Source organism: Rhipicephalus microplus, chromosome 7 (assembly GCF_043290135.1).
Source record: "Rhipicephalus microplus isolate Deutch F79 chromosome 7, USDA_Rmic, whole genome shotgun sequence".
Lineage (NCBI taxonomy): Eukaryota > Metazoa > Arthropoda > Arachnida > Ixodida > Ixodidae > Rhipicephalus > Rhipicephalus microplus.
Genome location: NC_134706.1, coordinates 136,765,740 through 136,775,296, shown reverse-complemented (window position 1 = coordinate 136,775,296; position 9,557 = coordinate 136,765,740). Strand labels below are relative to the sequence as shown.

The window sequence follows — 9,557 nt, the reverse complement described above, 5'->3', positions numbered from 1 at the left end:
GGGTCTTCTAAACGGCCGCTACTTTATCTGAAAGATCTTCACAGTAGAGTAATTTTGTATAGCACGCTCTTTCCTTGCCACAGTGTGTAAAAAAGACAGCAAACTGTCAAAGCATATGGTCCACAGTAATGACGTCATTAAAATTCCCGCAATTGCTTGTGACCTCTTTCTGGATTTATATGGTTAATAAAGTTTCTATTTGGGTGTGTTCTTGCTTGTAACAATCACAAAGGAACCACTCGAGATCTGTTGAGCTTGTCTAGCGTGTGGCACTGGGAAGTCTCTTTTTTTCGTGTAGTAATGCTTTGTGACTACATAGTTTATAAGCAATCTGTCCTTCTTCTCGTGTTGCATGCATGTTATTGGGGTTTTGAGCGCGTCGTGTACGTATAGTAAGCCCTCGTGCAGCTGCGTGAGCTGCCTCATTTAAAATCGTACGAGACGAATCGAAAGGCCGCATGACCAGAATAGTAGGTATAAAACCTAATACGTGGAAAAATAAAGCAATGTGTGAAAGAGTCTTGGAAAGGAGCAGGCGCTTTTTGATAGGTGGCGACTCTTTGGAAGTAATAAATGAATATGTCTACTCAGTGCGGGTAGTGATCGCACAGCTGGACCATAAAATTCAAGTAGCAAGATGCATTGCAATGGCGTGTGGCACATTCAGTTGGCCTTCTTGATTAGTAGTTTACCACTATCTCTTCTTAGAACGCATCTATTTACAGAGCACAAACTGGCAGGCCTAAAGAGAGAGTTAAACATTTACTGAAGACAGGGAAGCGACCAATAGAAATATAAATTCTAGGTATAATGTTAAGAAAAAACAATAGAGCAGTGTGGAGCCGCAGCAAAAAAACGAGTCTTAAGCATATTGCTACGGTATGAGCCGGGCTGTAGTATGTGCCGGGTAGGTAGAAGAGGAAGACAACGTCGCATTTGTAATGGAAATAACTAGCTGCCCAAAGCAGCCTTGAGAATTTGGGCAACACTGGCCACATTCATATCTTCTTTGGCTGTCTCATCCGTGATTTCTTTTTCAAGCTTAAGTTTGTCCTTTGCAATAGCCAGCATGCCTTCGTCAATGGTGCCTTTACTGATTAGTTTTACAATGTTAACGTCTTTGTTCTGGCCCAGCCTGTGGCGGCGGTCTTCTGCATGTTTGTCATTGTACGGTGTTAAAATCTAGGTCATGGATGATGACTACATTGGCAGATGTGAGATTGATCACCAAACCTCCTGCTCGCATTGAGAGGAGGAAAACCAGGATTTCGATGTCGCCATTGAACCGGTCTATCAAGTTTTGCCTGTCAGGCACAGAAGTCTGGCCGTCTAGACGAAGCCATTTGTGGTGCCTGATGTTGAGATACACCTCAAGAATGTCCAGCCTCATGGTAAACTGGCTGAACATTAGCACGCGATTTTTCTTCTTTTTATGTTCTTGTAACAAAGAATCCAACTCTTTAAACTTGCCAGAATCAAGAATTTTTTCATCGTCAAGCTTGAACTCGTGAAGGATAGAAAACTTGGTGCAGAGTGTATGCAGCTCAAAGTCTGACATCACTTCCATGTCCTCAAATATTAGGTCAGGATTGGCATCGAAATATGTTAGTTCCTTCAGCAAGACACGGGACATTATTCGCAGCTTCTTCGGGTCAAAGTGGTTGCGCAGAAGCAGTGGATGATTTGAAGATCGTCTCGACTTCATTACCATCCCCGACTGGGCCTCCTTGTTTTGCTTGAACTCCTTCAAAAGATCAGCCACCAAGTTGACGTAGCAGGTCTGCTGGTAAGAAGTCATGGTGCAATAGCGTTCTTTCTCGTGCTTGACAGGAAGCTGCTGCAGCACGTCCTGTTTCAGGTGCCGCAGAACAAACTAGCCGCATGATCTTGGCATGCTCGATACGGCTCCGCTCGAAGCTGCTTTGGTCCTCCTCGTTTTAGATGCTGCTGAAAACATGAGCTTGATTTGGTCCGTTTTCTTGCAAAACATGTTGGGCATGACAAATGTGAGCAGAGACGTGAGCTCCACGAGGTTGTTCTGCAGTGGGGTGCCAGTGAGGAAAATTTTTCGCTTCGCACTGATCTTCATGAGGTTGGCATAGCACTGTGAAGCCATGTTCTTGAGCATGTGGACTCATCGAAGATCACGTAATGAAATGGTACTTTCTTGAAGAGGCTTCTCTCGTCTCCACTTTCAGAAATCATGTTGTACGTTGCAATAATAACGTCGAAATTTCCCGCTTCACCCATAAGAATTTTGTACTTGAGCTCCCGCCGGTCCTTCTGACTGCCATGATAGACAAGTATTTCGAGTGAGGGACACCACACCGTGAACTCCCTCATCCAGTTCTCTAATGTAGAAGAGGGCATCACAACCAGATGGGGCGAGGCTTCGCCCTGTTCCTGCAGGTCTGCCAGGAAGGCGATGGCTTGGATGGTTTTACCCAGGTCCATTTCATCGGCGACGATTCCATTCCCTTCCTGTTTGTGCATCACTGTCAGCCAGTTGAGGCCGATGAGCTGATATGGGGAAAGACGGAGGCTTTGTTTTAGCAGGGATGGTTGGGTCTTGATGTACTCGTCTGAGTCCTCACTCTCACCACTCACAACGCGTGACACAATCTTTTGCATCTGGTCAGAGATGCTCTGGCAGCGGGCCATTAGGCTATTAACCACACCAAGTGTGTGCAGCAAGTTTTTGGAACTATTCAGCAGGGTGGGCGACAAGTTCTTGCATGTTTCGAACTTAAAAACCGGAGTCTTCCATGTCTGATATGGTCGGTTCTCCACAACGGCCTCAGTCTTCTTTCGACTGCAGCCAGGGATCGCAAGTAGTTCATAAAAAGAGGCATTGTCAAAAAACTCTGTGATGGCCCGCTTCGTTTCTGCCCTCGCAGGTGTGTCGTCTGCCTCTGCACCACTGTCCTCACTGTCGTCAGCCGAGCCATAGATGTCCTCGTTGCAATACTCTTCCTCATCGCTGGCGTCGTCAATCTTAAGCGCCTTTGCTGGCCGCTGCGAAACCTTCTTTAGAGTGCCTCGAGATTTGAGATCACTGAAGGCTTTGAATTTGAACAGACCAGCGTTCGTGCTCTTCACTGGTGATTCACTCGTCGTGGCGACTTTTTCCTGGCGTTCGACCTTCGGCAAAGCCTTTTTCTGCTCCTCTGCACCATCGATTTCCACCCCTTTGCTGCAGAATGAGGAAACCGTCTTATACCGCGCATTTCGATGCGGGCTGGTGTCTTTGATGCCCGGAGGGTTGCCCAGCAAGTGCATACGCGCTTTATGAACATTCCATATACATTGCACCAGAGCATCTTTAATGTCCATGATGTCAGCTTCTCTGAACTCGTCAATCAGCAGCCTGAGACCCTTCTCTTTGTCAGTCACATACCTCGTGCACTCCCCATCCGAATTCTTCTCCCTACTGCTGTCATCGTCCATGTGGTTAGTTTCCCTTCCGGCATCCAGAGCACACCTCTTCGAACTGCTGCTGCCTCTCCACCCTCTTCAAAGCTGCTCGAGAGGACGCGCTTTCGCCTCGCTCCATTGGTTACAACTTCACTTTCTTCTTATAAGTCAGCAGTCGAGCAGCTTGCGATTATATCAGGAGACGCTTTCGCACTGTTCTTATCCAGCCGAGTCCACATCAATACCGACTCGGGAGTCTCAGGGATGACAACTTCATCTTCGTCTCTTTCAGGCGAACCTCGCTGGTCACTCGACGGTGAACGTCGCTCCAAGCCAGGAGTCTGCTGCGAACATTTCTTTTGAAACCTATACTGTCTAAGCGTATTCAACAGGCTCAGCGAGCTGCTGCCGTTAGAGACGAATGAATCGGACATGTTGCGCTAGGCCTCCCGGAAAGAACAAACAGCTCAGACAGGTCACAACGTGTCAACTCCTGCTCCGTCGTATTGCACTTGACACACGGCACTCCGATCGATATCACAGCAGCCAAAATAATACCGCACAACACGTTTGCTAGCCCCAGCGGGACAGCAAAAGTTTACCCGCCAAATCGTGCACGTTGTCAACTCCAGCGGTGGTTGGACAAAGAAAACAAATATCTCAAGTCCTACACACCATTACCGATATGCTGCACGACCTCAAGTACTATGAACTTTTTAACAGCGAAATAACAGGAACACTTTCGCTAGGACAACAGAAACGTAAACCAGGCACTTGATGAATCCTGAAGATGACAACCGCGAACCCACGGTAGCCGCGGCTCAGCGCTCGGCTCGGACGGCTGACCGAGCCGAGATCAAAAAGAAATGAACATTGACGGATCAGGTAGTGAGAAGCACGATAACCACTTGTCATTAAAAATAACAGGATAGATTTCAAAACGAGATGATGTGTTTGGGGGTGACAGAAAGTTTAGTGGGCAGATGAGATGAAGACGTTTGCGTGTATATGGGTGCCGCAGCAAGCAAGAACCTCGTTGTTAGGCGGAATATGAAAGAGCCCTTTGGCCTGTAGGGGGTGCAGTCATAGGAATGATGACGATGATCATGAATTGAAAATATCTCCACTTACACTGTAAGCGATATCACAAATAAATAATTACAAAATTTTTGGGAGGACGAGAGAATGTATTATTTCGACCGTGTTCGTATATTGAAAATATCTTTTTGTCTCTTGCTTCAGTTAAAATCTCCAGTGCTGGAACTTTGCAATTCAGGTGACGTAACTAGATTATAGACCATACAAAAGCAAGGCGTCGTAGTTAGAGCACTGTAAGGCACGTGAATCATTGTACCCATTATTGTGTCAAGGTTAACAAGTTAATAATGCGTCATTCCACTATTGCGTGTCCAGTAGACAACAACTGTACCAATTGATCTGATTGCGCTTCCTTTGACTGTCTTGCATCTTCTTTTTTGTGTGAGCTATCAAATAAGAGGTCAATGCGTATTTCCCAAATAAAATTTCACCAAAACTGACTCTTTCAAAAATAATCAAGCAGAAGCACCTTTACAAAAATGAGCAACAAACTTTTTTAGAACAAGCGATGGCTTACGCAGTAATCAGAAACTGCATGGATGGGTTAAATGACTTGGCTCAGCAACGTGACAAAAAAATGACGTGAAACGGTTTGACATGTTCAGCCAAGGTCAACTGATGCCGAATTCGTTGTGTTCTTGAAGCCGTTCCTACAGCTATTCCAACGTTTTTTTTTTGTTTAGTTTTTCACACCGTCTATTATACTTCGTCGTTTTGCTTAGTCGCACTGTAGTACTGCCTAACTTGAAAACTTAGTTTTGTCTTCTACACACAGAAAAAAGTCCTTTCACACCAGTTTCGCGTGCTACGTCTTGCCTTTTTAAAGATAGACATCTTGCTATTGTTAGTTAAGGTACTGTTCACGAGAACCTATACTGATTTCAAAAACACCACCAAGATACTACTTCATCGCCACGTTCATTCCTTAATCTGTTTCCGCTGGTCCAACCTTACGCAAAAAGGAGAGAAAACGCCAGTGATATGCACAACCAACGCGTCTAACTTGCGTAAGAATCAAAATGTCACAGAGCATTACAACGAACAGGTAGAAATGGCATTGTTCTTCATGAGCTCCCGATTGATTCACGCTTTTGTTCGAACTCGCAAACACTACATCTATTGTCTGCCATCCATCATGTCTTCTTTTATCTGATTTATTTCTTCCTCTGCATTGCAAGCATCCGTTGAAAATTTTGGCAAGGTATTCTTTATCGAAATAAGACTATAGTTCGTTTCCACCAGTACAAGGGTAAATATAAAACTTGTCATACGTATTCAATAAGAATGTCGTGCAACAACAGTGACAATTTCACTTTTCATTGTCTCAAAACGCCGACTGAAACGGTAGAACGCAGGTCATTACGGCATGTCATTGTGTAGACTTCAAACCCGGCTTTGCGATGCAAGCCCTTTGACTGAAAAGCTCGATATTCCCGAAGGCTGAAGCAAATTTGACAGCTTTGGGCTTCCAGGTCTTATGATCAGTGCATTTGCAGCAGTTTAACAACCAAGGACTGAAGCATTACGGCGGCAGCAGATCTGCTTAAAGTGAAAATTCATCCAAACCCTACATATTGGCACTGCAAACCGCAACTTCTGGCGTTTGTCACCATCTTCAAGTGCGTATGTTAGGATTAATAAGGTTTTATCTTTCAATGAGAAAAAGAACAGTACAACCTGGAACTTCATGACCGTGCTTTTTCCAATCATCGAATTTGCAAAGCCGAAGCGGTGCCTATTGCTTATTTTCTACATTTGGCTCCAACACGTTCAAGGACAGCAAGGACTTCGCGGTCGTGGTAACGAGAACTATTTTGCTACCAATATTGCGCATATTCATTTTCTGTGTGAAAGAAGACTTTATGTCTGGCAGCTCTTTTCGTTGGATAACAGCACTCATTTTCACGTCCTCTCTTGGTGCGGTGACTGGAACCGGTACCTAGAGGTACTAGCAGAAGCTTGCCTTTGTCGCGACCACCTTCTCATAGTCGCCTCGACCATCACCCGGTCGATCATCTTGCCTCTCTCTCAGAAACTGCGCCAGGGCTCTTGCTCACACGTGAAGTGGGTACCCGTCAAGGAAAATAATGCTACGACCTCAAGAAAGAAAATCACACCCAGTGATGTCACTCGTTTGAGGGCTGCCATCTACGCACTAGCGCAGCAAGCAACTACAAGGAACATCACGGAACTTTCCGAACAGCGGTCTCCAAACGGAGGACCCACTTGGTCTTTACTTGCAGGTCAGACGATTTCCATAGGTTGCATCGTATTGAACAAGACGCACATCGGTGAGGCTTGTATGTCACATGACGAGAACACTTTAGCTCAGGCTCTTGACACGATTAATGGCACCTACGATGTCATAGGCATCAAAAGAGGAACATTCGTGCACGTGCTTCGGAGAAAGCAGGTCGACATAGTAGTCAACTCTGTAGGCATTACTCGTGATCGTCACCGCCTGTTTGCCTTCACAGCAAACAAATTCGGACAGGCAGTCTTCTACGTAAAGAAGACGTGGAAGCACAACACTGACCTATTTTCATTCGGTGGGTTACCCTTGATGCTTCTTTCTGCCTTGTCAATGTTACTGTCAGCGGGATGCATCATCTTCTTCAATATACACCGAGGAAGGCAGCCCTCAAACGGTTTGGGTGACGTGGTACTCGCTCTTATGGCCACAACCTTAGCGTTCTCCTCTCCGCTACCGAATGACCACACGCGCAGCACTTTAATCCGCCTCGTCATAGCTTCCTGGATGTTGGCCTGTCTGTCGTTGGTCAGTTACACCCGGAGCCTACTCATAGCTAGACTCATGGCTGGGCCAAGATGGGAGGCCGACGATAGCCTAGATGAGATAATGCCCAAGTTGCAGAAGGGTCTTCTGCTACCTTGCGCCGAGGCAAACTCCTTCTTTGATGTTGTACTCACAAGGGCTGCTGGGAACGGCCATGGTGTTATTGATGCTATGGCCTCAGCCAGCAGGCATTGGGCTCGCAGCAGGCGCGATTTTACCGGAACCTTTCAGTCATGCGTAGAGCGCACCAAAAAAGGCACCCACGTCTTCTTTACCGATAGCATCGACCCATGCAGATTTCTGCGATTCGAGAAAGTCATAGCAAGAGGGAAGAAGCCGGTCAACAGTTTGATAGGCGGCTTCCCCGTCAGGAGAGATTTTCTGTTGCAATCCGAGCTGATTTCTGTGGTGCACAGAATTTTCGAAACCGGCTGGGAAATACGACTAGAAAGGCTGGCGGAAAGGAATTGTTCCGGGTTCGTCGAAGACGAAGAAATGCTTCTTCGAGGTTCGGCGTTTATGCTTATTTATTGTCTGTGTTGCATATTCAGCTTCGCTGTCTTCTTCCTTGAATTCCTTTTCAGTCACGTTTCCACTAATTCAAAAAATAGATGGCCAGTTAATTTCATGTACATAAACATAATGCCGGGTCACCCCACCTGGGTACGGGGGTTTGACAGCAGGCATAACAGGATGCACTGACCTAGCTTGCATTTACCTGAACACTCCCGAAAAAAAAATCACTACAACCCATGAATTTATTCAGTAAGCTGATGACTACTTCCACACAGTAGAGCACATCGCTATCAATTGTTCTGAAAGCAGTAGCAAAAGCGTAAGCGTAATTTGTATGCTAAAACTGGTAGCCATTGCAATGTTCTCTCTTATAGACGTCTTGAATGGTCTTGTCCCGTGGCCTCCGTGAACTTCTGCCTGTGCGCCGTTGAATATTTATTTTATTGTATGCACATGGAAATAGTAGTTGTTGTTTAGGTTTTTATTTTTGATACAATTATCACGCAACTCAATTTGGCGAAATTTCAGTTGTAGGATGCCACAACGTTGAAGTAAAGCTTGGCATCTGACATAAAGTTCTCATGGGTGTTCCTGTGGATAATTCTTGTGAACGCGATTATTGAATTTTTGTTTTCAAACTCAAGTCGTCATATTGTTGGCGCTACTTTACGCTCGCAGAGTAATGCGACGGTTCTGGAGAAGCTTGGAATTATTGAGGCATGGAAGACTTGACACCTAACCCGGACAAGAGAAGGCACATTCACCATATATTAAGCACGCTCCTATATATTATCACGCTACCATACCAACAAACCCGAATTGCTACCCTCACTAACACCTAACATTAGTAGTAAGGAAGAAATTTTTCGCTAAGAAACCTCCAAATAATTAATATTTCGAAATGGCATCGACTTCAAAGTCACAGCCTCGGGCAACGAGTTAAAACCCAATTTCAAGCGCTCAATCACTTTGTTATCATCACTTCAACATTGCAAATTTATGTTCAGCCATGTTCTGTGTTTATGTAACCGAGCTTATTGAAGTACACATTCCTTGTTGAAGAGAATGAAGTTTCGAACTGGATAAGCAGCGCATACACTCAAGTTTAGAGACTACAATCTTGATGCCCGTCAACACCTTTGCGAAAAAAAAAATGTTAGTGTTACTATTGTGGTGGTCTAGCCAATAATGTCATTTTAAAATGTAAGTATGGGTGCGAACCTATAAGCAAACGTGGTCTTGTGCATGAATATTATTGTCTGGATTGTACTACTGATATGTCGTGCGGCTGTGTGATAAGGCGTGGCCGCAGTCTCGCGCCGGTTTTGTCAGACAGAACGCACCGGTTTTGTCTTCAGTATTGTTGTGCTTTAAAGAAGCACTGACATCAAATTTACTCATGTCAAGATTTTTGCGTCGAGGAATAGCTATCGGCCTCTTAGTAGCGATTTGTGACCTAAAATACATCTGAGGGCCGAATAAGTATCTGTAATATTGATTATTATATTCGCTACCGAACGCGGTTCAAATAGGTGGAAAGCCTGCCAAATTTTAGTGCTAGGAGCGCTACCTCGCGGCCACGTTGAAGCCGCTGCACAGCTGACGCCGCTTTCACAAAAAAGGGTGACGTCACACTGGCGTTTCGTCTGCTAGGCGCGCACGTACACTCAGTCCAGCTGGGTCTCTGAAGGCGTAGACATGCCCCTGTCCCAAACATTGTCGTCCTCGCCGT

At 45.4% G+C, this 9,557-nt stretch overlaps 1 pseudogene; it reads right to left on the bottom strand.

The window, feature by feature from the left end:
• Positions 1 to 934: 934 nt before the first annotated feature.
• On the bottom strand, positions 935 to 3,848 carry LOC119179051 (SWI/SNF-related matrix-associated actin-dependent regulator of chromatin subfamily A containing DEAD/H box 1 pseudogene; annotated as a pseudogene).
• Positions 3,849 to 9,557: the final 5,709 nt, after the last annotated feature.